Here is a 26809-nt window from a genome sequence, read left to right on the forward strand (position 1 = left end):
CTCTACCAAAGGTAATCAGGATCCAATGGACATGTCTACATTGCCGAAGCTGAGATCCTTGCTTTCAACAAACTCAAATTCGTAAAGGTTTTGTCTTCAACTCTGGTCCTGGGCCCTAAGCTTCTGTGCTCCAAGCTCGTCCTCTACCACTTGAGCCCAGCTCACTTCTGCCTTCTCTGGTAGTGCACTGGAGATGAGAGTCTCTCAGACTTTCCTGCCCCAATGTCTCAGATGTCAGCCCTTGAGCAGAGAGGGTTAAAGGCGGGGCCAGCCTGAGGCTTCTGCCAGGGCCTGCCCTCCCGGAAGGGGAAGCGGAAGTGGGGGGGGCGGGCTCTTCCAGTCCTGTCTATAAAGGAGAGCTGCACAGCCCAGGCTTCATTTCCTGGTCCAGGCTGCTGAGGGGGAAGGATGCCAGGACCATGACTCCTATGGCAACTGTGGTCAAGAGTGCGGTGGTGGTGGTGGTACTCTCATCTCCATGTCCCGACCGAGACACGATTTCTCAACTCCTTCCGGAGATGGATGGAGGGGAGTCACCCACAGACAAAAGTGGGGAGACTGGCGAGTCAGAGGAGACAATCGCTGCTCCCAGAGACCCAGGGGCTGTGGACACCGAAGGAGCACCTGAAGAAACAGAGGGCGACAGAGACGCGGACCCGAAAGTGGCCGCAGCGGAGGAAGGCGAGAGTCGGGATGCCTCAGATTTGACAGCAACTGAAAGGGAAGACACATCACTACCTACTCCTGCTGCCAAAAAGCTGAAGATAGATACCAGAGAAAAGAAAGAGGAAGAAAAAAGTGGAAGAGGAGATTCAAAAGATGCAAATCCTAGTTTCTTCATTTTCTGAGGAGCAGCTGAGCCGCTATGAAATCAGTGCACTGAGTCACAGAGATACTACGAACTCAAAGAGATGGATGTCCTTGAGTTTGGGTTCAGTAGCAGAGAGTATGTCTTGCTCCATGAGTCATCCGATACTTCTGAACTAGACAGGAAAGCGGATGAGGAGAAAGAGGAAGCAGTGTCCAGCACCTAGCAAACTAATATCCCATTTTCTTCTTGAAAGACTTGGGATTGACTTCAAAGGGTACCCCAGGACTCATTATACACCTCTTATTGCCATGTCTTTCCTCTGTTGACTACCTTTTGGTAATGCTTAGGTTTTGTTGATTTGTTCGGTGGCATCCAATTTGCCAGTGGTCTTTGTTTTTAGAACATTCCTGCTGATTTCAGTACATCAGAACTATTGTGGCTTCAGTTGGTACCTGGAGAACTGCTGCTTACAGGGAGATAAAAGCTGGGTGAGAGAAGGGGTGACATTTTCCAAAAAGAAATGTACTCTTTACTTATGTAACTGTAACCATTCTATACATCACCTTTACAAAATTAAACTAAAAACAAATAAAACGCATAGAAACGAAATCCTGGTTTGAGGGAAAATTGTTGCTTCTATTTTTTACAGGTTTTATAGTTTTTGTGGTTATCAGCAAAACAGTTTCCAATATATACCAAAACTTTAGACCTGGTTGAGCTCTTGAATCATAAAATTTTGCACTTTTTGAGATTGGTGCCATCTTGGCATCTTGGTGTGAAAACTCTTAGAGGTAAAACTCCACCCCCAGTAATAGGCTCATCTGAATTCCTAGAGGCAGGGGCAGGAACTTGGACAATAAGTTACCAAACCTGCTAGCTCTGTACCAGGAACTTGAGAATTCTCAAGCTCCTCCCAGGTGAACCTGTCACCTGACCATGACCCTATTTACGCCCTGACCAGCTCAGCTTGCCATTGAGTCATGCCTTGTTTCCTTACTGTGCTCAGGTCACCATGGTGTCCTTTTTCAACTCTCCATTAGAATTGATCTAGTTTGTTGAGATTGTTTTTCTGCTCTTCTGCTCTTTACAACCCTCTTGGCTCAGTTTCCTAGCAGTATTAAGTGCATTCAAGGCTGCAAGGTTTTGGGGGACATATATCTGCTTGCATTCACCAGCTTTCTAATAAACTTCCAACTGGACCTCTCAAAATGGGCTTCTATCTTGTGATTGAATTCCTGTATAACACTCTTGTTGTGCCCCGATAGGAGGGTACCTAAAGACAGGTGCCCCAAGAATGGAAAAGCTTTTATGGCAAATCCTGTCAACTATCTGAAAAAAAAAATCAACTGTTTTACAAGTCTTCCCCCTTCAAAGGTGCTCAAACATTGGGGGCTGGGGTTGGTTTACAGGAAAGGGCACAACAGAAAGGCACACCCAGCCTATTCTGCTAGCAAGGAGTAAAATATGCCCTCAATTTAGTGTGTTCCAGTCTTCAATGAGACTAACTAGAAATTGCAGGCTAAGAGAAGGTCTTGCGAACTGAACTTCTCAGTGTTTACTAGCTTCCAGGGGGTTTTAATTTCACTTGATAGGAGCATCACAACTTGTGTAGAAAGAATGATTTAGGTCCAACAGCCAACATTGTACTGGGCCACCTTTAGTCCTTGTGACAGCTATATTGGCTTTTTGTCTTAACACTTTTTGTGACTAGGGAAGATTTTTAAATGCATAGTAGGCTTAGCAGATCTTTAGCCTCCATCAGTCTTAAAAGGCTGGAAATTAAGGTGTAAATTTGCCTGCCTCCCTGAAGACATCTGAATCTTGCACAAGGTTTCTGGTTCAAGTCTTGACTCCACGTTCTTTTAAGAGTCTTAACAGCTTTGTGAGATCTATAAGCCCATCTAGGGGATCAGCTCACTCTACTTACTTCTCAGGAGGAAAAAAGCATTCAGCTACTTGGCCTCCCTCTCCACGGAAACACTGCCAATCTCTATGTGCTCTGTGCTTTGGAGCTAGAGTTCTGTCCTCCAAAGTCTGCATCTCTGAATATAAAAGCAAAAGAGGAAAAAAACTTTTGAAGCAGCCCTAGTGACTATGGAGCCTGAGGCCAGGTGTTCTATGGAGAGAGGTGCTGGCAGAGGCCAAGGGATTCTTAGATGCTCCAGGATCCTTTCTTTACAACCTCAGAAATCTCTTCCTCAGGAATAAGGAATGGATCTAGTTCTACAAAACAGACGTAAGCCTAAACACATGAGGTATGGAGTAGAGGCTCTCCAAGCATCAGGGCTAGGCAAGGGAGCCAACGGATAATCAGAACAATGAGCAAAGACCACAGATCCATACAAGCAGACTGTGGAGGCAGAGCTCCCATATACTGGAGACTCTATCATCAGTAATGGACTCTAACATGACTATTAGACCAGAGCCTGCTGCAACACAGGATGCAGTGAGACCCAAGAGTCAAGACTCCACACCATGGACAGATACAGGGCAGATACCAATGTGTCCATGGCTGAGCAGATCACACCAGCCACACAACAGTAGGCCAGCAAGAGCAGCATGTCTTTGGCTTAAATTGTGGAAGGGAAGATGAAACAAGCTTTTCAATTGGAGAGCTTCTTAGACCATCCTTGAGTTTGGTCAGGAAAACACCTTCTGGCTTCCACCACTCACTGGAAGGGAATTGCCCTTTTAGGATACACCTAAGGCTTGTAAATTCTGACCACTACTGGGTTAAGGACAGCAGCTTGGACTATGAAGGTGGAAGACCGAAGTTCAAATCCTGTTGTACCTAATAGCTCTTGGACTAACCGAAGCTGCTAAAATGAGGACCACGAACACACAGCCAATTCCTAACCATAAAAGTACTCAAATGGTCTGAGGGCCAAAGACTAACCTCCTCTGGGGTGAAGCCTAAATATCAGCAGAGAAGGACAAAAGCAGGACTCTAGTACCTGGCTTTGGGCCATTACCATTGCAGAGCCTCACACAGGAGGAGAAGACAGGAAAAGCTGTTGCAACCTCCCACTCATGGGATCCCAACATGTAAAAGGACTAGAGACAGGAATAACAAACACCCCTAGAGTGACAGAAGAGGTTTTGACTGAGGCAGTCTAGAACACAGGCTTAGGTCTCAAAGTCTATCAAATAAGGTTTGTCAGCTCCAATCAGTTTGCTCTCCGCTAAGTTTACACTGTTCATCTTCAGATGATACTTAGCTGCCTAAGAAGTGACAACTAAAAGATAAGTAACTTCAACAGGCTGTGCTTCAACTGTGTGACAGACTTGTATTGCCAGCAGTATGTTCTTAGATGTTTACTACAGTAAAGGCACTCACACTGAAAAGCAGCTTATGTGGGAGGCTCCTTAGCCCTCAGAGAATTAGAAGGTGGTACAGCACCCTTTGCCGGTGTTAGAGATTCACCTGTTTTCCTAAGCCAGTTCCCCAATGGGCTGCTCAACTGAAAAGATTGTTTACAGAGAAGCCCCAGGAGGGATTCAGTAACCACTTCTGTCAGGCCTACAGAACATTTCCAAAAAATAGATGGAGAACACGTTAAAACACAGTTTCTTTTCTGCAGAATCTAGACTCTGAGAGGACATGAACATAAATGGACTCAGGGTCACTAGCAGGAGATAAGAGAAAATACAAGGTGACGGGCAAGAACATGATGTGCATTAAATGGAAAAAAGGTCATAAACTGACTCAGGTTAGTAGTGGGGATTAGAAATATAATCCAGGTTTTTTAGATGTTAAAGGTATGTATAGAAGTACTGCAGTGAAATCCCTCCCTTTGGATACTATACACTTATTTTTCCAAAAAGTCACCTTATTCTTGCCTCCAAAGAATTTAGAATTCAGAGGCTAACACTTCTTGGTAGGTTTATATAGGTAAGATTTTCTAACCAATCCTTCAATGTAGACATGCAGGAAGCTAAATAAGAGAACCCAGTTCTTCCGGAGGGCATTTTAAAATACCAGGCCCCAGATTCACAGGTGAGTACCTTAAAACTAATTTTGCCCCAGGTGAGTAACTCCATACCCTACGCTTTGTCCCAGCTTAAATTAATTCTCCGTCCAATTTGGGCTAAAGTGAGAACTACTAAGCAGATCTTCAAAACAAAAGCCCTTGCATGTTACTCTGGTGAGTGTAAGATGTGAAATCAAACAGAACAAAATTTAAAATGGGGTCAAATATTAAAAACCCAAACCCCTCTGTAGAAAACACCAGGTCAAATGACCAGTTGTCAGCCTAAGCCTTTTCCATCCTGTCAAAGAGCAAAAAAACATCTCTCCCTTACCCAAGTTTACCACAAACTTTGCTCAAGGCCACTGACAATCTTGAGGCTTACCACTAGCTATATTGAGTTGCTTATAAAAATCATTTCTGTAAAATAGACTATCCCTATCTAAGCTTATATTTTGACTTTTGTAATCATGCATTAATAGTATCAGTCATGCTGATCCGCCCATGGCTATGTTGTGCTTCCGTATGTCTGCTTACTTGCCTTGATAACCCCCACCCAGGCTAGTTTTTCCTTTAAAGACCCTTATGGGCAAAGACCTCACTGCATCCCACTATCCAAATAGTGGGGTGTAGTCACTGTGTGGCTAATAAAGACTTCTTGCCCTGTTTGAGTGTTGGCATGTATCTGGGAAATCAATACTACAGACACTTCCCACCACAGAACAGACATCCTCTACAAGAGACAGAGGCTGTGGAGAGGCCGCCCAGACCATCTACAGATGGAGTCCCTGAATGATTTACACCTGACCTCATTTACAAGGAATAAGGGTGAACTGTGAAGGAGAGGGGTACTGAACTTCTGACAGCTGTGAGAAGACAAAGACAAGTTTCCCCACTACCCTGGCATTCCTTCTAGAAGAAACAGTCAACACAGCAAGCCTGGAGCTCCCAAGGAACAGCACCTGTACCTTGCTCCCTGTTGCTCTTGCTAGAACCTGGCATAGGGTCCTACATGGGGGAGGGCTCAGTAGAGAGGAAAGCAAAAACTAATTTCAGAAAAACTAAGTTCAGAATCATCCATTTCTCCTTTCTGTTCCTCCCTAAAACCTCCAAGACCACAGATCTATCACACAACTCATCTATTCTGTTGGCAAAGATGAAAAACAGGGTCAGGACAAGTTAGGTTGCTGCAGAGCCATACACATCAACTACTCATTCTCATTACCTGAAAAAGCACTTAGGATACATTTGAAACCTATTTCCCTCTTCTATCTGTAAGCTTCTATCTCCTTAATACACCTGAAGCCAAGTTTATCACCTAATTCAGGTAACTAGACCCAGCATACCCAAAGCTAGCCTGGAAGGTCCTCAAATCTTTGTTCCAGAATTGCTTTCAGTTTTTTAAACACTTGGGAATCTAAAGCAAATCTAGGGGATATATTGCCAATTGCCTCACAAGAATTCAAATCAGCAGCTTCAAATGTCTAGAGCACTCTGTGCTAAGTATTGGAATACATGCTGTCTTTGCTTTGGAGTCAAGGCATGAGAAAATGGTCCTGTAGTGCTAACAGACATGATACCAGTAGTTTGAAAAGGGATTAGCTTTAAGCTGGAATGTCAACAGGTTGGACAGAAAAAGTATAGAACACAACCAAGCAGAAGTTAAGCATTGGAAGTCTTTATGGCTAGAAAGTAGTTCTGTAACATAGCTGGTGAAGTTTAGGTTCAGGCCACTGACTAAAGTGAGGGCCAGGGTAGATGCAGTGAAAATGGTCAGGACTCAAGCTCAAGTGAGGTGAAGCTGGGATCCCAGCAATGACTGAGCTCAAGGTAGGCATGAAATTTGGGCTTTCACTGCGACTCGATTTGGCAATGATGAATATCAGGGCAGTATGGGGTAGGAGGTAAGAGCATGAGAACATGGGGCACTGTGAAAGGGGACATGTCAACGAAGTCAGCAGTAAGGGAGGAAAGAGACTATGGTTTCAGTTTCAGCAGTAAGGGAGGAAAGAGACTATGGTTTCAGTTGCCTGTGCTTTTGGCATCTGGTTACAAAAAAATATGTCAGTGGAGTAATCTTGAGGTCTGACTAAAGGTTTACATGGGACTACAGAAGGCAAGGGTAGGCTGGCTACAGCTGGCTACAGTTAGTGTTGAGCTCCACAGGTGGGACAAGTCAACTGAGTTCACCCCTCAGGACAGAACCACAGAATAGGTTGGCAGGCCTCCTATTTACTCCCTGGAAATATTTTGCCCTATTTCTTGTCTTTAGATATTTTTCTTTAGGTACGTGTTTTTATCTCACTGCTAACAGCTGTCCACCACCACCCCCACCACACACACAGCATCTTAACTTTTTACTTAGAAAGTTGAGAGGATAGTCATAGAACCCAGCATCCTGCCAGAGATCTAGAAATGTTTGGGCTAAGTCTGTTTTGCCAGGTCGATTTCTGATGATACCAATTAAGCAACAAAATTCATAGAGGCCCTGAAGGCAGCCAAAATGAGAAGGGAGAGGCACAGAGTGCAGGCAAGTTTGACCTAACACCTGAGGCCTACCACATAGCACCTAAGGATGTTTTAAGAACTCGTTGTTCTTTATTAAAAAAAGTCTACAAAAGACCCCCAGGGCTGCCACTTGAAGACTAAGAAAGGTAGGGGAAGGCAGGCCAGGTAGCCTACAGGAACTAGTGAGCAACAACCCAGGTGAGTCACGGGAGAGGCCGAGGGAAGGCTTGCTTCTGCAGACTTTTTAACAGTCCAGGGAGGAAGACAAGGAACATTGAACACTCTTCATCCAGTTTTAAAAGTAGAATCAACAGACTATTCCGGGCAGGGTAGTGGGGGGAAAAAGCCAAAGGCTACCCCCCAAACCCCCTTTTCCCCCCACCTTTCCCCTTTCCTCCCCAACTTCCCCCCTTTCCTCCCCAGGTTTTCTAGCTTGTTTCAAGTAGCTTTTCAGGTAGCCTGCCACAGGTGTCTCACAGCTCTTCATTTTCCCTCCTTGCCCCCCCCCATGGTCCTGAACCCTTCCAGCTTCGTTAGACATTCCCCCCCACGCCACCCCCCAATTTTCTTAGCACCTACATTGCTTTTGCTTCTTGGTTACTTTTCCCCAGAAAAAGGTTTGAGGAAGACAGAAGACCTTGCCCTCAGCAAACCCTATTTCTAAGACTTTAGTTTGAAAGGAAGGAAAGCTGGGGGGGGGGGGGGGAAGGAAAGCTGGGGGGGGCGGCGTACTTGTTTGGCTTTGGGGTCGTCCACGGGGTGGAAGGCCTGCGTCCCCCTGGAAGGCTCGAGGAGAGCCGGCCGCGGGAACGCCGGCGGGAAGGAGGCCCACGGAGGGGGGGTGCTCCTGTAGCATCAGAGCCTCCCTCACCCCCAGAGCATCAGCGGGAAAACCGACAATGCCAGCACAGAGACCGAGCAGGGCGAACGCGACCCGGGAGGCGCCGCCGGACGCTGCGAGCTGTGCTTGCCTTTTGACAGTCCGTGGCGCCGCGTCACTTCCGGGGCGGGCCCGCGGGCGGGGGCGGGGGCAGGCTCGCGGGGCCGCAGCTGCGGAGCCCAGCGATTGACTATCTATGTCAAAGCTGGGGGGTGAGCCGCGCCAGGATGGCGCTTCCGGGTTTTGTGCGTCTGCAGCTGCAGCGCTCAGGGCAGGTGTGAGCCGGCCTCACAGCCCGACTTCGGACCGCCCCCTCCGCGCCCCTTATGAATGTAATGTGTGTGGAAATTCTTTCACCTCAAAGGCAAACCTTACTGTCCACCAGAGAGCACACAGGAGTGAAAGCTCAAAAATGTAACCAGTGCGGAATGTCTTTCACTCAGAACATACACCTTTTTGTCCATCAGAAAACACACCAGAGGGAAATCTTATGTATGTAGCAGGAAATGGAAATTCTTTCAGCTGGAAGACACACCTTAGCATCCATCACAGAACACACAGGAGAGAAACCTTATGAATGTAACAAATGTGGAAAGACATGGAGCTCACAGCTGAACATACATAAGTTGATTCACACAAATGCAATAACTTAGGAAAGTCCAAATGGGGAAAGTCTTTCATCTTTAAGAAAATTGAATCCACACAAGATAGAAACCTTAAGATATAGCAGATTTGGAGTCCTTCAACCGGAAGACACAGCATCAGAGAACAGACACAGGCAAGAAAATACTAATGTAACAAATGAGGAAAGTCCTTCTTTACCAAATATTCATGGATCCAAGTTCATAGGACACACAGGGGAGAAATCTTTAAAATATTACAAATGTGGAAAGCTTTTGATCTGAAAGATCAAAAAAGCTAGAGGGGGCCAAAAAGACTACAAGAATTTAGCTTCAATTAACCAGCAAAAAGCTGAGTGGGAGGCATGGCTCAGGGACTAGAGAGACAGCTATGAGAGAGGAAACTGAAGAAGCACAAACCTGAGTTCTAGCTCAGGTACTGGCAAAAAAAAGAGACAGGCATTAGCCAATTATGTAAAAATCCGATCTCTAGTCCCCCCACTGTCTGCTCTGAAGCCATCTTTGCATTGTTCCCAGATCCAGCTCACTGCAGCTTCCTGCAATCCTCAGATCTCAGCCTCCTAAGTAGATAAGATTACAGGTGTGAGCCATGGATGCCCAGCTTCCTTGAGACTCTTATTCCAAGTAAGCACCAGAAAACCAGAAGTGGCACTGTGGCTCAAGTAGTAGAGTGCTTGCCTTGAGGTGAAGAGTTCAGCTACAGCAACCAGGCCCAGAGTTCAAGCCCCACAACCAAAAAAAAATATGGAATGGAGTCCTAAAAATATACATATGCATTCCTGTGTGTGTGTGTGTGTGTGTGTGTGTGTGTGTGTGTGTGTATGTGTGTATAATCACATCCTTAACGCAAAATTATAATATCCAATATATCTCAGGATGCGAAGGGGAGTAATAGAAGGAACAGGAATGACAGATATACTGATATACACTGATATACAGGATTATAACACTGATATACAGGATTCTAAAGTATGAAGACTGCATACAGGAACTCACTGAAATTATTTGAATAATAGAAGTGGGGAAGGAGGGTGTGAACAAGTGAAGAGATGACCACAGAATGAGTTAATCTGATTAAAGTAAATACCTGTATTTTGAAATAGCTAAATGAAACTAATTTGCACACCTAATATAAATTAAAAAATAATAGCACAGTTCAAAAAGAAATGTACACTGCATGACTATGTAATTATGACTACTCTGAACATCACATTTACAAAAAAAAAAATTAGAAAGCAAAACAAAGCCAGGCAGTGCTGGCTCACACCTGTAATCATAACTACTCAGGAGGCTGAGACCTGAAGATCCCACTTCAAAGCCAGCCTGGGCAGGAAAGTCCATGAAACACAGCAAAGAAAGGTGACTGTGATGGCCTTCTTGGCCCGTGTGAGGCAAAAAGGCTGCAAGATTAATTCAAATGGGCTAGAGGAATCTTTTGAGGTTGTGGATGATCTCTGCCCATGGTTCCCCAAAGAGGGAACAGTGGATTTGGCTATATGGCAAAAGGTAGATCAAGAATTTTAAAAATCATATAAAAATCAGAGGAAAACATGCTATCCCTCCTCAGACATTTTCTGTTTGCAATATAATTGGAGAGAGTCTTGGTCCCAATCACCAGATTGAAATTATTTCTATAAAATCCTTGTCTGAGGGGAAGAATAAAGAGACCCTCCTTTGTACATCAGATGTGGAGAGAGAGGATTGTCAGCCCTACTGTGGGAGTGTTAGAAACATTAGAAATCTGGTTCAGATTTTTGACACTCTCTGTAAAGGAGACAAAGAGCCAGGTGCCAGTGGCTCACACCTGTAATCCTAGCTACTCAGGAGGCTGAGATCTGAGGATCATGGTTCAAAGCCAGCCTGGGCAGGAAAATCCGTGAGACTCTTATCTCCAATAAACTACTAGAAAACCAGAAGTGGTGCTTTGGCTCAAGTGGTAGAGTGCTCACCTTGAGCTGAAGAGCACAGAGACAGTGCCCAAACCCAGAGTTCAAGCCCCACAACCTAGAAAAAAAGACAAAAATCCTCCAAGGCCACAACCACTCCTATGCCTATCCCTGTGAGAGCTACTTTCCCTATGATAAAGGGGAAGGCAATTACCACCTGATCTTAATTCAGACTCCTATGTCCGCAGTACAATCATCTATACTGACTGCTTAAGATGTGGTGGGAGGATACTGGGGATTTCCAACATTTTCCTGTTTTACAAGATGGAGACAAACAACAGAGGCTGTATTTGGGGGGAGAACTCCAGTTGCCATTCCTAAAGGGGTCGGGGACCTTTGCTACCTGGGACAGGTGTTGAGCAAGTCTAGCTGGACTATAAAAGGACTGATTGTTTACCCTGGTGTATTGATAATGATTATATCAGAGAGATTAAAATTATGCATGGCTTAAAAAAAAAGAACCTTGCTTGTTCCTGCTCATACTTCCATTGCTCAATTGATTTTGCTTTCTTTAGTTTCTCCTTCTAATAAGTCTCTTCAACCTAACAGGGAAGATAGAGGCTTTGGCTCCACAGATAAGGCCTTTCACTTCAAAAATTGGACAAGAGCAACTTAAGTTAGAACTCTACATAGGAGGGAAGCTTTTTACAGGCCTAATTGGCACTGGAGCTAATGTTTCTGTTATATCTGGCCTACAATGGCCTCCCTCCTGGCCAAAAGAAGATAGCCTCGCCCTGCTGCAGGGTACAGGCATGTCCAAAGTTACTCAAAAAGGTTCTGCCATGCTGTGGTGGCTGACCAAGGAAGGTCATCTGAGTGTCTTTCAACCCTTTGTTTTGCCTGATCTTCCAGTAAATCTGTGGGGCCAGAACGAGTTGTCTCTGATGGGTGCTTCCATCAACAGTCCCAGCTTAATCAAGGGTATGATAAAATGTTCCACGAGGAAAAGGAAGGTTCATACCTTACCAGCCTGTTGCAAACCCAGACAGACAGGGCTTAGGTTTTCCACAGGGCCACACTGATAATGGCAGCTCTACATACAAAACCTATACGTTGAAAGACCTCAACACCTCTATGGGTCATTATTTACAAGTGGCACTGTGGCTCAAGTGATAGAGCACTAGCCTTGAGCTGAAGAGCTGAGGGACAGTGCCAAGGCCCAGTGTTCAAATCCCATGACTGACAAAAAATAAAATAAAATAAACAATTTTTGGTCTGGGAAGGTGGCTCAGTGGTAGAGTGCTTGCCTTGCATGCATGAGGCCCTGAGTTCAATTCCTCAGCACCACATAAGCAGAAAAAGCCCAAAGTGGTACTATGGCTCAAGTGGTAGAGTGGTTGCCTTGAGCTGAAGAGTTGAGGGACAGTGCCCAGGCCCAGAGTTCAAGCCCCATGACCGACAAAACAAAATTATTTACATACAGAGTGTTCATGCTTCATGCTTCAGCATCAGGTTTTAATTTTTAAAAATTAAACCAGGAAACTTTTCTATGGAGATATTTAGGATGATCTATTCAGACATCAAAACTGTGATTTAAGAAATATGCATTTCCAATTGGATGTATTGTTGATAAACAACTTTTGCAAGAATGTCAAGCAAACCCTGAAGAAACTCAGAGGAAATTCCAAAATGATAAAAAAAAAAAGTCTCCTTGTGCTTGGTGCTGGAGGCTCATGCCTGTAATCCTAGCTACTGAGGAGGCTGAGATCTGAGGATCACAGTTCAGAGCCAGCCCTGGCAGAAAAGTCTGTGAGACTCTTATCTCCAATTAACCATTAGAAAACCAGAAGTGGTGCTGTGCCTCAAGTGGTAGAGTGCTCACCTTGAGCTGAAGAGCACAGGGATAGCGTCCAAGCCCAGAGTTCAAGCTCCAGGACCAAAAAAATAAAAAGTCTCCCTGAAATTTTATGAATTCCTACATATGGATTTAAACAGAAAATGTTCATATATTTCCATAAAGCTGGGCAGTTATAACTTAAATGACAAAATTCTCCTTCCTGCTCTTCTTTCCCACATAACTGTTATAACTAGATTGTTTCGTTCTATTTCCCAGAAAAGTAATTATAACTAGCATGCGTAAGCATTGGTATATTCTCTTCTTTGTATGTGAATTAAAATGCCAAAAATATGATTTAAAGAAAGGGCTGGGAAGGTGGCTCAGTGGTAGAGCACTTGCCTATCATGCATGAGGCCCTGAGTTCGATTCCTCAGCACCACAAAAGTAGAAAAAAAACCCAGAAGTGGCGCTGTGGCTCAAGTGGTAGAGTGCTATCCTTGGACTGAAGAGCAGAGGGACAGCACCCAGGCCCAGAGTTCAGGCCTCATGATCAGACCCCAAAAAATAAAAAAATAAAAAAGAACAAAAACAATGTGATTTAAGGCTCATGCCTGTAATCCTAGCTACTCAGGAGGCTGAGTTCTGAGGATTGTGGTTCAAAGCCAGCCTGGGCAGGAAAATCTGTGAGACTCTTATCTCCAATAAACCACAGAACATTGGAAGTGGTGCTGTGGCTCAAGTGGTGGAGTGCTTGCCATAAGCTGAAGAGCTCAAAGACAGCACCCAGGCACAGAGTTCAAGCCCCACAACTGACAAAAACAAAACAAAGCAGTGTGATTTAGTGCTACTGAAAATATACAAGTTTGATAAAATTACAACTCTCAATTCATTCATCTATTCAACTATAAAAGAGGGGGGGCAAATAGTGTCTCAATCCTTTAATTCCAGCTGCTCAGGAGATTGAGATCTGAACATTACAGTTGAAAGCTAGAGCTGACAGGGAATTCTGTGAGACTCTTTACCAAAAAGCTAAAAGTGGAGCTATGGATCAATTTATAGAGTGCCTGATTTCAGAAAATAAGTTGAGGAAAGCAGCTGTACCCCAGGTTCAAACCCCAAAGCTAGCAAAAATTAATTAATTAAATTTATAGAGAAATAAAATATTATGAACTGTCATCTAAATAGCACTGTATATATAAGTATGTAAATATGACATTTCTATAAGCATATTTATTATTAATTTTTCCATTCAATTGATAATTATTTATTTTCATTATATATTCCATTAGGTTATATTATATTTATATTTTATTATAATATGTATTTATATATTATATAGTATAGTATAAATTTATATTATAAATACATTATATATATTACATATGCTAATCATATAATATACACAAGTATATAAGTAATGTTATACCAAATATTTAATTACATATATTTGAAATATATATGGTAAAACAATATATATGTATATATTAGAAACTGTCATCTAAATACAAGCAAATGTTCATTCCTGCCCTCTAAAGCAGATTTGTGTATCATATTGAACTAATGATTTATATATTGACATATATAAAAATGTAAGCCATCAGGCCAAGGAGTGAATAAAGGCACTTTTTGTTACAGAATAGATTGCATATAATACTAGGTACATACTAGGTAAATGATAACAGGTTGCTATCATTTACCTAGTATCAGTAAGATAACAAGTTGTTGTCATACTGACAGGAATAACATAAAACACAGAGAATCTCCCTGATGAGGCTGACACTTGTGTATAGTCCTAGATATTTTGAATGTGGATATCTGAGAATTGATGTGTGAAGCGAGGCTGGCAGAAAGCTCGTAAGACTCTCATCTCCAATAACCAGAAATAATCCAGAAATGGAATTATGGCTCAAAGTAGTAGAATGCCAGCTTTGAGTGCAAAATGACAAAGGAGAGTGCAAGTCCCTTAATGCAAATGCCAGCAATGGCATAAAGAATACAAATCAAAAGCAAAATATAAAACACATGGAAACACAAAAAGACAAAAGTTATGCAAATTTAAATGCTACATTGAGAGATGGATCACACCAAATACAAGAAATGACATTTAGACATTTTCACTCAGTTGAAAAATAAACCAGGATAAGGTGGTATATATACACAATGGAATTTTACTCATCCATTAGAAAGGATGATACTACATCATTTTAAGGAAATGGTAGGACCTGGTAAAAACTAGATTAAGTTAAGCCAAGAGAAACTAAGAATGTTTGTTTTCTCTCACCTGATTTAATCTATAAATATACAATAGACAATTGGGTACACTTGGTGTACATAATTGTAAAGACTGAAATATGATAGATTCATAGTAGAAATTAAGTAATTTATTAGAAAAACTAACATAGTCCAATAAAATAAACACCAGGAATTGAGTAATCATGGTTGGAAGTGAGCTCAAGAGCAGAAAGGCAAACTAATGAAGACATAAAGGGTGAAGAAATAGGGGCTGGGAAGGTGGCTCAGTGGTAGACTGCTTGCCTTGCATGCATGAGGCCCTGGGTTCGATTCCTCAGACCACATAAGCAGAATAAAGAGAAAGTGGCTCTGTAGCTCAAGTGGTAGAGCACGTGCCTTGAGCTAAAGAGCTGAGGGACAGCACCGAGGCCCAGAGTTCAGGCCCACAACTGACAAAAAATGTGAAGAAATAGCTATAAAATCAAATTTGCAATGAAAATTAATGGTTTTAAATATGAATTTAATTTTACATGTATTTATTGTTTATAACTCTAGTCTTTTTGTACCTCTTGCCTTTTCTGCTTTTAGGTTATCTTTCAATCTCTTTGTTGTGTGGACAATGCATGGACCATGTTACTCCCACCTATGCCTCTTGTGCTGAGATTAATGGCATGAGTCACCATGCTTCACTTATTTGTGCAGATTGGGACTTGTAAAGTTTTCTCCAGATTATGTTCAGAGTGATATTCTTGATCTCTGATTTCTGACAGTGATCATAGATATGAGCTGACACATAAGGCCATTCAAAGTCCTTTGTCCCACTTGAAAGACATGAAGTTTAATTTCCCAAATGACATACAAGATAACAAACAGAAAAATAATCCCTTAATTCTGGTAAAGATGAGTTTCTAATGTGAAACAAAATTACTTTCTAAAATATCTGACTAGTGTAATTATACTTTCAATCTTATCCTATATTTTAATATAAAAAACCTATTTTAATATTTATGCCAGTGATTAAACTCAAATTGCAGGCATGCAATTGGGGTTTACACCTGTAATCCTAGTTACTTGGGGGGGGGCAGAGACCCCAGGATCATGGTTCAAAGCCAGCCTGGACAGGAAAGTCTGTGTGACTCTTATCTCCAAAATTAATCACAGAATAAACCTGAAGGGTCACTGTGGATCAAGTGTCAAGCCAAAGCAGCCTAGGGACACTAAATAGAACCAGAGTTCAAGACCCAAGACTGGCAAAAAAGAGACTATTATTGCCTTTAATCATTTATTTGGATCAGCTATACTAAGGGCAGGCTATTGAAGTTCACATCATTAACTGAAGAGGTAGAATTTGAGAGGATCGTAGTTCAGAATCAGTCTGGGAAGGGAGGTAATACGATTTCCATATTTCCCTAAAGCCAGGCAGGTTGGAATGCATTCGTGATTCCAGCAACTTGGCAGACCAAGGTAAGAATGAGCTTAGCCTAGTCTCTGTTTGGCCATCAACAAAACTGATAACATATGGTCAAAATCAGTAAATAAAAAAAGATTGTTGATGTGTCATTATTTGTAGACTAACTGTTTATCAAACAAAATATCTAAATTAAGATTAAATTAAAATTAAAAGAGAAAGGAAGAAAGAAAGAGAGAGAGAAAGAAAATAAGAAAGAATGAAAGAACGAAAGAAAGAAAGGAAGGAAGGAAGGAAGGAATCAAGGAAGGAAGGAAGGAGGGAGGGAGGGAGGATAGGAAGAAAAGAAAGAAGGACAGAAGGAAGGAGGGAAGGAGGGAGAAAGATAGAGTGGTAAAAAGAAATATAAGAAACATATAGTCCACATGTGTTAGATGTTAATAGTGACACTATACCATGTTAGATATAATTGTCATCATTTATTTCTAGTGGCAGCCTAGCTAAAAACAAGAGCAGATTTCAGCCAAGGATACATACATGTGTTCACCACCCATGAACTGTTACTGCTGCCTCCTCGTGGACCAGAAGACATCTAAATAAACAAAAATAAAATTTAAATAAAACAATAGTATACATATACAGAGCTTTGGTAAAACACAAGTCTGGCTTACAGTGTTGGACCAACAGGATTGCATATCTAGTGTTATTACAGGTATGGTAAAGTGTGTGGGAGTCTATCACCCTGATGATCTTGCAATGATGAAATTGCCTAACCACACAGTTCCCTAGGCATATCACTGCTGAAACAAACATTCAGTCAGAGGTTAACAAAAGTAATATTTACAATGAAACAGACATTTTGACCAAAGATATTTTTACCTGATTCATTGTATTTCTTACAGTCTCCAGTTATATATCACACATACAAAGTTCCTGATTCCCTTCTGTTTCATTATTGTCTTTCCTTGTTTTTGTTTTGTTTTCAGAAATACACAGGGAATTTCTTATATTTTTGTCTTCTAGCCTTCAGAAAGTCTGCAGTTAAATATTCTTAAGTTCCTTTTGTTAGTGAGAAGCACATTGGGTGGGTTCTCCACCTGTTATAATTATATAACTATGTAATTCTATAATTATCTTTTTATTTCTAACATTTTACCTGTATAATCTCAATTCATTTTTTTTCCAAAGGGCACCTTAGTGGAAGGAGGAAATGGAAAGTTCATTCTGGTACTTAGAGAACTGCTGTTATTAAAAATCTAGTACATTAGTATGGAAAGGAACTCTGAAATTATTCATTAGACAGATGAGTTGAAAGTCAGACTTTTGCACACTAATATTCTTTCGTCAACCAAAATAACTAATATTCTTAAAGTTAATGGTCACAAATGTGCATAAATTTTCTAGAAATAAAATGATCGCTTATGAAACATTACTGATACTTGCAAAGAATGCTTTACAATATAAGATAACACCTTCACACAATATGTATCTGTTTGGTACCATAACCCCAAACTAGACTAAGGCATCTAATAGATATCACACTTGGATATTTCCTTTTTGTAAAACTGTTTTATCGTGTTGAGTAGTATGAATTGTATACCAATTTTAAATCACATTTGGAATAAAACAGTTACTAGGTAACTTTGTGGATGAGGTGGTATGAGGTTTCCAGTGAACCCCTCCCGAGTTCTCCAGGAAGGAGTTTGCATTGCCACAGCCTCTGTGGTGAAGTAGGGCAGGGCTTTGAGGGTGGAGGCAAATCTGGGTAGGGCTTTGAGACATTTGGGAGGGGGTAGGAAGTACTGGATTTGCCAGGGGCTAGGTTTACAGTGGAGCAGGACAGGGCTTTAGAAAGGATGCTGACAGGTAGCCCCGTGTTCAGTGGAAAATGGCAGGGTTACAGGGGAGGATGTTGTTTGTAGGCCTGGCTAAGAGAACAATGGGGCTGCAAGCAAGGAGGTGTAATGACCTGTGAGCGAGAAAATCCACATAAGCACAGGTGCATGCATGTGTGTGAAGTGGCCCACTTACATTGAATTAGACCGAGCCGGGAGGGCATCACACACATGCAGCAGTCACACACTCACACAGACTACCAGAATGGAGATGCATGCAGTCAGGCTGAAGACACCCTAGGTTTCCCATTACAGCAACAGGTTCAGCACCAGTTGGGAGAGGACAGCAAAGAACACGGCCTGGGTCCTGAGACTGCTGGTGGATGCAATGGATTCAAGCAGCCTCGGGCTGGACCCTGGGAGACAATGCAGGACAGATTCCCGAATTCCCGCTTCTTTTTTGGGTGGCCACTGTGGTCATACCCATGCAGGCTCATCCAGGTGGACGTGCATGTGTGCACGTCAGTGCATGCATGTCCCTCACCAGCGTGCATGATTATATGCATTGCATGTGCACATTCTTACCCTGTGCACATGCACACACACCCTTCCCTCACACTTCCAGGCTGGGCTTCTAAATCTCCTGAGAAGCTGGAGGATTAACAAAAGGGATGCGAATGTCCCTTAGTGGTACAGTGCTTGTCTAGTATATGCATGAAACCCTGGGTCTGATTCCTCAGTACCAGATATACAGCAAAAAGCTGGAAGTGGCTCAAATGGTAGAGCACTGGCCTTGAGCACAGCAAGGCTCAATGACAGTGCCCAGACCCTCAGTTCAACTGCAGGACTGGCAAAATAAAGAACAAAGCTCACTAAAAAACGGAGTCCAAAATCTATTTTATAGATAGTGCTCCAACCATGCAGGGTGCCATGCTACATCCTCCACTGGATGTTTTCCAGTACAAACTGGGAAAGTCTCACCTCAGGTCTGGCCTCCAGCCTCTCAGGAGATTAAGAAGCCCAGCCTGGAAGTGTGAAGGAGGGCATGCACACAAGGTGAGAGTAGGCGCATGCAATGCACATGAGCATGCATGCTGGTGTGGGACACTCATGCACGCAGGCACATGCATGCAGACCCGGATGAGCCTGGACCCACGACCACAGAGCCCACCTAAGAAGGAAGCCGGAAGCTCAGAGTCTGTCCTGCATCCTCTCCCGGGCTCCGCCTGAGGTTGCTTGGTTCCACTGCATCCACCGACAGTTTCAGGACCCAGGCTTTTTCGCTGCCTTCCTCCCCCAACTGGTGCTGAGCCTGCCGCTGCTCCAGGAAACCCAGGGATCTCTTTGCCTTGGCTGCATAGATCTCCTTCGTCATAGTCAGTGTGGATGTGTGGCCGCGCATGCCTTTGATGCCCTCCTGGACTAGGGCTGGTTCAAGGTAAGTGGGCCACTTCACCACACCCTACCCCCAACCCCACCACGGTGGAACTGACCACCCTGGGGCCATACCAGGGAGGGCAGGCAGCCAGGCCTTTGAGACCCTCACCTTCATTCTCTGTGGGTATCTAGGCCACCATGCATCCAGGTCTGTAAGTGCGCGTGCGTGACCCCTCACCCAGCTTCCGGTCATTTCCCGCGGGGAATGCAATGCAAACTCCTTCCTGGAGAACTCGGGAGGGGTTCACTGGAAACCTCATACCACCTCATCCACAAAGTTACCTAGTAACTGTTTTATTCCAAATGTGATTTAAAATTGGTATACAATTCATACTACTCAACAGGATAAAACAGTTTTACAAAAAGGAAATATCCAAGTGTGATATCTATTAGATGCCTTAGTCTAGTTTGGGGTTATGGTACCAAACAGATACATATTGTGTGAAGGTGTTATCTTATATTGTAAAGCATTCTTTGCAAGTATCAGTAATGTTTCATAAGCGATCATTTTATTTCTAGAAAATTTATGCACATTTGTGACCATTAACTTTAAGAATATTAGTTATTTTGGTTGACGAAAGAATATTAGTGTGCAAAAGTCTGACTTTCAACTCATCTGTCTAATGAATAATTTCAGAGTTCCTTTCCATACTAATGTACTAGATTTTTAATAACAGCAGTTCTCTAAGTACCAGAATGAACTTTCCATTTCCTCCTTCCACTAAGGTGCCCTTTGGAAAAAAAATGAATTGAGATTATACAGGTAAAATGTTAGAAATAAAAAGATAATTATAGAATTACATAGTTATATAATTATAACAGGTGGAGAACCCACCCAATGTGCTTCTCACTAACAAAAGGAACTTAAGAATATTTAACTGCAGACTTTCTGAAGGCTAGAAGACAAAAATATAAGAAATTCCCTGTGTATTTCTGAAAACAAAACAAAAACAAGGAAAGACAATAATGAAACAGAAGGGAATCAGGAACTTTGTATGTGTGATATATAACTGGAGACTGTAAGAAATACAATGAATCAGGTAAAAATATCTTTGGTCAAAATGTCTGTTTCATTGTAAATATTACTTTTGTTAACCTCTGACTGAATGTTTGTTTCAGCAGTGATATGCCTAGGGAACTGTGTGGTTAGGCAATTTCATCATTGCAAGATCATCAGGGTGATAGACTCCCACACACTTTACCATACCTGTAATAACACTAGATATGCAATCCTGTTGGTCCAACACTGTAAGCCAGACTTGTGTTTTACCAAAGCTCTGTATATGTATACTATTGTTTTATTTAAATTTTATTTTTGTTTATTTAGATGTCTTCTGGTCCACGAGGAGGCAGCAGTAACAGTTCATGGGTGGTGAACACATGTATGTATCCTTGGCTGAAATCTGCTCTTGTTTTTAGCTAGGCTGCCACTAGAAATAAATGATGACAATTATATCTAACATGGTATAGTGTCACTATTAACATCTAACACATGTGGACTATGTTTTTTATATTTCTTTTTACCACTCTATCTTTCTCCCTCCTTCCCTCCTTCCTTCTGTCCTTCTTTCTTTTCTTCCTATCCTCCCTTCCTCCCTCCTTCCTTCCTTCCTTGATTCCTTCCTTCCTTCCTTCCTTTCTTTCTTTCGTTCTTTCATTCTTTCTTATTTTCTTTCTCTCTCTCTTTCTTTCTTCCTTTCTCTTTTAATTTTAATTTAATCTTAATTTAGATATTTTGTTTGATAAACAGGTAGTCTACAAATAATGACACATCAACAATCTTTTTTTATTTACTGATTTTGACCATATGTTATCAGTTTTGTTGATGGCCAAACAGAGACTAGGCTAAGCTCATTCTTACCTTGGTCTGCCAAGTTGCTGGAATCACGAATGCATTCCAACCTGCCTGGCTTTAGGGAAATATGGAAATCGTATTACCTCCCTTCCCAGACTGATTCTGAACTACGATCCTCTCAAATTCTACCTCTTCAGTTAATGATGTGAACTTCAATAGCCTGCCCTCAGTATAGATGATCCAAATAAATGATTAAAGGCAATAATATTCTCTTTTTTGCCAGTCTTGGGTCTTGAACTCTGGTTCTATTTAGTGTCCCTAGGCTGCTTTGGCTTGACACTTGATCCACAGTGACCCTTCAGGTTTATTCTGTGATTAATTTTGGAGATAAGAGTCACACAGACTTTCCTGTCCAGGCTGTCTTTGAACCATGATTCTGGGGTCACTGCCCCCCAAGTAACTAGGATTACAGGTGTAAACCACAATTGCATGCCTGCAATTTGAGTTTAATCACTGGCATAAATATTAAAATAGGTTTTTTATATTAAAATATAGGGTAAGATTGAAAGTATAATTACACTAGTCAGATATTTTAGAAAGTAATTTTGTTTCACATTAGAAACTCATCTTTACCAGAATTAAGGGATTGTTTTTCTGTTTGTTATCTTGTACGTCATTTGGGAAATTAAACTTCATGTCTTCCAAGTGGGACAAAGGACTTTGAATGGCCTTATGTGTCAGCTCATATCTATGATCACTGTCAGAAATCAGAGATCAAGAATATCACTCTTTGAACATAATCTGGAGAAAACTTTACAAGTCCCAATCTGCACAAATAAGTGAAGCATGGTGACTCATGCCATTAATCTCAGCACAAGAGGCATAGGTGGGAGTAACATGGTCCATGCATTGTCCACACAACAAAGAGATTGAAAGATAACCTAAAAGCAGAAAAGGCAAGAGGTATAAAAAGACTAGAATTATAAACAATAAATACATGTAAAATTAAATTCATATTTAAAACCATTAATTTTCATTGCAAATTTGATTTTATAGCTATTTCTTCACATTTTTTGTCAGTTGTGGGCCTGAACTCTGGGCCTCGGTGCTGTCCCTCAGCTCTTTAGCTCAAGGCACGTGCTCTACCACTTGAGCCACAGAGCCACTTTCTCTTTTTTCTGCTTATGTGGTCTGAGGAATCGAACCCAGGGCCTCATGCATGCAAGGCAAGCAGTCTACCACTGAGCCACCTTCCCAGCCCCTATTTCTTCACCCTTTATGTCTTCATTAGTTTGCCTTTCTGCTCTTGAGCTCACTTCCAACCATGATTACTCAATTCCTGGTGTTTATTTTATTGGACTATGTTAGTTTTTCTAATAAATTACTTAATTTCTACTATGAATCTATCATATTTCAGTCTTTACAATTATGTACACCAAGTGTACCCAATTGTCTATTGTATATTTATAGATTAAATCAGGTGAGAGAAAACAAACATTCTTAGTTTCTCTTGGCTTAACTTAATCTAGTTTTTACCAGGTCCTACCATTTCCTTAAAATGATGTAGTATCATCCTTTCTAATGGATGAGTAAAATTCCATTGTGTATATATACCACCTTATCCTGGTTTATTTTTCAACTGAGTGAAAATGTCTAAATGTCATTTCTTGTATTTGGTGTGATCCATCTCTCAATGTAGCATTTAAATTTGCATAACTTTTGTCTTTTTGTGTTTCCATGTGTTTTATATTTTGCTTTTGATTTGTATTCTTTATGCCATTGCTGGCATTTGCATTAAGGGACTTGCACTCTCCTTTGTCATTTTGCACTCAAAGCTGGCATTCTACTACTTTGAGCCATAATTCCATTTCTGGATTATTTCTGGTTATTGGAGATGAGAGTCTTACGAGCTTTCTGCCAGCCTCGCTTCACACATCAATTCTCAGATATCCACATTCAAAATATCTAGGACTATACACAAGTGTCAGCCTCACCAGGGAGATTCTCTGTGTTTTATGTTATTCCTGTCAGTATGACAACAACTTGTTATCTTACTGATACTAGGTAAATGATAGCAACCTGTTATCATTTACCTAGTATGTACCTAGTATTATATGCAATCTATTCTGTAACAAAAAGTGCCTTTATTCACTCCTTGGCCTGATGGCTTACATTTTTATATATGTCAATATATAAATCATTAGTTCAATATGATACACAAATCTGCTTTAGAGGGCAGGAATGAACATTTGCTTGTATTTAGATGACAGTTTCTAATATATACATATATATTGTTTTACCATATATATTTCAAATATATGTAATTAAATATTTGGTATAACATTACTTATATACTTGTGTATATTATATGATTAGTATATGTAATATATATAATGTATTTATAATATAAATTTATACTATACTATATAATATATAAATACATATTATAATAAAATATAAATATAATATAACCTAATGGAATATATAATGAAAATAAATGATTATCAATTGAATGGAAAAATTAATAATAAATATGCTTATAGAAATGTCATATTTACATACTTATATATACAGTGCTATTTAGATGACAGTTCATAATGTTTTATTTCTCTATAAATTTAATTAATTAATTTTTGCTAGCTTTGGGGTTTGAACCTGGGGTACAGCTGCTTTCCTCAACTTATTTTCTGAAATCAGGCACTCTATAAATTGATCCATAGCTCCACTTTTAGCTTTTTGGTAAAGAGTCTCACAGAATTCCCTGTCAGCTCTAGCTTTCAACTGTAATGTTCAGATCTCAATCTCCTGAGCAGCTGGAATTAAAGGATTGAGACACTATTTGCCCCCCCTCTTTCATAGTTGAATAGATGAATGAATTGAGAGTTGTAATTTTATCAAACTTGTATATTTTCAGTAGCACTAAATCACACTGCTTTGTTTTGTTTTTGTCAGTTGTGGGGCTTGAACTCTGTGCCTGGGTGCTGTCTTTGAGCTCTTCAGCTTATGGCAAGCACTCCACCACTTGAGCCACAGCACCACTTCCAATGTTCTGTGGTTTATTGGAGATAAGAGTCTCACAGATTTTCCTGCCCAGGCTGGCTTTGAACCACAATCCTCAGAACTCAGCCTCCTGAGTAGCTAGGATTACAGGCATGAACCTTAAATCACATTGTTTTTGTTCTTTTTTATTTTTTTATTTTTTGGGGTCTGATCATGAGGCCTGAACTCTGGGCCTGGGTGCTGTCCCTCTGCTCTTCAGTCCAAGGATAGCACTCTACCACTTGAGCCACAGCACCACTTCTGGTTTTTTTTTCTACTTTTGTGGTGCTGAGGAATCGAACTCAGGGCCTCATGCATGATAGGCAAGTGCTCTACCACTGAGCCACCTTCCCAGCCCTTTCTTTAAATCATATTTTTGGCATTTTAATTCACATACAAAGAAGAGAATATACCAATGCTTACGCATGCTAGTTATAATTACTTTTCTGGGAAATAGAACGAAACAATCTAGTTATAACAGTTATGTGGGAAAGAAGAGCAGGAAGGAGAATTTTGTCATTTAAGTTATAACTGCCCAGCTTTATGGAAATATATGAACATTTTCTGTTTAAATCCATATGTAGGAATTCATAAAATTTCAGGGAGACTTTTTATTTTTTTGGTCCTGGAGCTTGAACTCTGGGCTTGGACGCTATCCCTGTGCTCTTCAGCTCAAGGTGAGCACTCTACCACTTGAGGCACAGCACCACTTCTGGTTTTCTAATGGTTAATTGGAGATAAGAGTCTCACAGACTTTTCTGCCAGGGCTGGCTCTGAACTGTGATCCTCAGATCTCAGCCTCCTCAGTAGCTAGGATTACAGGCATGAGCCTCCAGCACCAAGCACAAGGAGACTTTTTTTTTTATCATTTTGGAATTTCCTCTGAGTTTCTTCAGGGTTTGCTTGGTTTTGCTTGACATTCTTGCAAAAGTTGTTTATCAACAATACATCCAATTGGAAATGCATATTTCTTAAATCACAGTTTTGATGTCTGAATAGATCATCCTAAATATCTCCATAGAAAAGTTTCCTGGTTTAATTTTTAAAAATTAAAACCTGATGCTGAAGCATGAAGCATGAACACTCTGTATGTAAATAATTTTGTTTTGTCGGTCATGGGGCTTGAACTCTGGGCCTGGGCACTGTCCCTCAACTCTTCAGCTCAAGGCAACCACTCTACCACTTGAGCCATAGTACCACTTTGGGCTTTTTCTGCTTATGTGGTGCTGAGGAATTGAACTCAGGGCCTCATGCATGCAAGGCAAGCACTCTACCACTGAGCCACCTTCCCAGACCAAAAATTGTTTATTTTATTTTATTTTTTGTCAGTCATGGGATTTGAACACTGGGCCTTGGCACTGTCCCTCAGCTCTTCAGCTCAAGGCTAGTGCTCTATCACTTGAGCCACAGTGCCACTTGTAAATAATGACCCATAGAGGTGTTGAGGTCTTTCAACGTATAGGTTTTGTATGTAGAGCTGCCATTATCAGTGTGGCCCTGTGGAAAACCTAAGCCCTGTCTGTCTGGGTTTGCAACAGGCTGGTAAGGTATGAACCTTCCTTTTCCTCGTGGAACATTTTATCATACCCTTGATTAAGCTGGGACTGTTGATGGAAGCACCCATCAGAGACAACTCGTTCTGGCCCCACAGATTTACTGGAAGATCAGGCAAAACAAAGGGTTGAAAGACACTCAGATGACCTTCCTTGGTCAGCCACCACAGCATGGCAGAACCTTTTTGAGTAACTTTGGACATGCCTGTACCCTGCAGCAGGGCGAGGCTATCTTCTTTTGGCCAGGAGGGAGGCCATTGTAGGCCAGATATAACAGAAACATTAGCTCCAGTGCCAATTAGGCCTGTAAAAAGCTTCCCTCCTATGTAGAGTTCTAACTTAAGTTGCTCTTGTCCAATTTTTGAAGTGAAAGGCCTTATCTGTGGAGCCAAAGCCTCTATCTTCCCTGTTAGGTTGAAGAGACTTATTAGAAGGAGAAACTAAAGAAAGCAAAATCAATTGAGCAATGGAAGTATGAGCAGGAACAAGCAAGGTTCTTTTTTTTTAAGCCATGCATAATTTTAATCTCTCTGATATAATCATTATCAATACACCAGGGTAAACAATCAGTCCTTTTATAGTCCAGCTAGACTTGCTCAACACCTGTCCCAGGTAGCAAAGGTCCCCGACCCCTTTAGGAATGGCAACTGGAGTTCTCCCCCCAAATACAGCCTCTGTTGTTTGTCTCCATCTTGTAAAACAGGAAAATGTTGGAAATCCCCAGTATCCTCCCACCACATCTTAAGCAGTCAGTATAGATGATTGTACTGCGGACATAGGAGTCTGAATTAAGATCAGGTGGTAATTGCCTTCCCCTTTATCATAGGGAAAGTAGCTCTCACAGGGATAGGCATAGGAGTGGTTGTGGCCTTGGAGGATTTTTGTCTTTTTTTCTAGGTTGTGGGGCTTGAACTCTGGGTTTGGGCACTGTCTCTGTGCTCTTCAGCTCAAGGTGAGCACTCTACCACTTGAGCCAAAG

General features: G+C 41.5%; 1 pseudogene; it reads left to right on the forward strand.

Annotated features, from left to right (window-relative positions):
• The first annotated feature begins 518 nt into the window (after positions 1–518).
• LOC122097901 lies at positions 519–3355 on the forward strand (annotated as a pseudogene).
• Positions 3356–26809: the final 23454 nt, after the last annotated feature.

This window comes from Dipodomys spectabilis, unplaced genomic scaffold (genome assembly GCF_019054845.1).
Source record: "Dipodomys spectabilis isolate Male_0828 unplaced genomic scaffold, ASM1905484v1 ptg000438l, whole genome shotgun sequence".
Lineage (NCBI taxonomy): Eukaryota > Metazoa > Chordata > Mammalia > Rodentia > Heteromyidae > Dipodomys > Dipodomys spectabilis.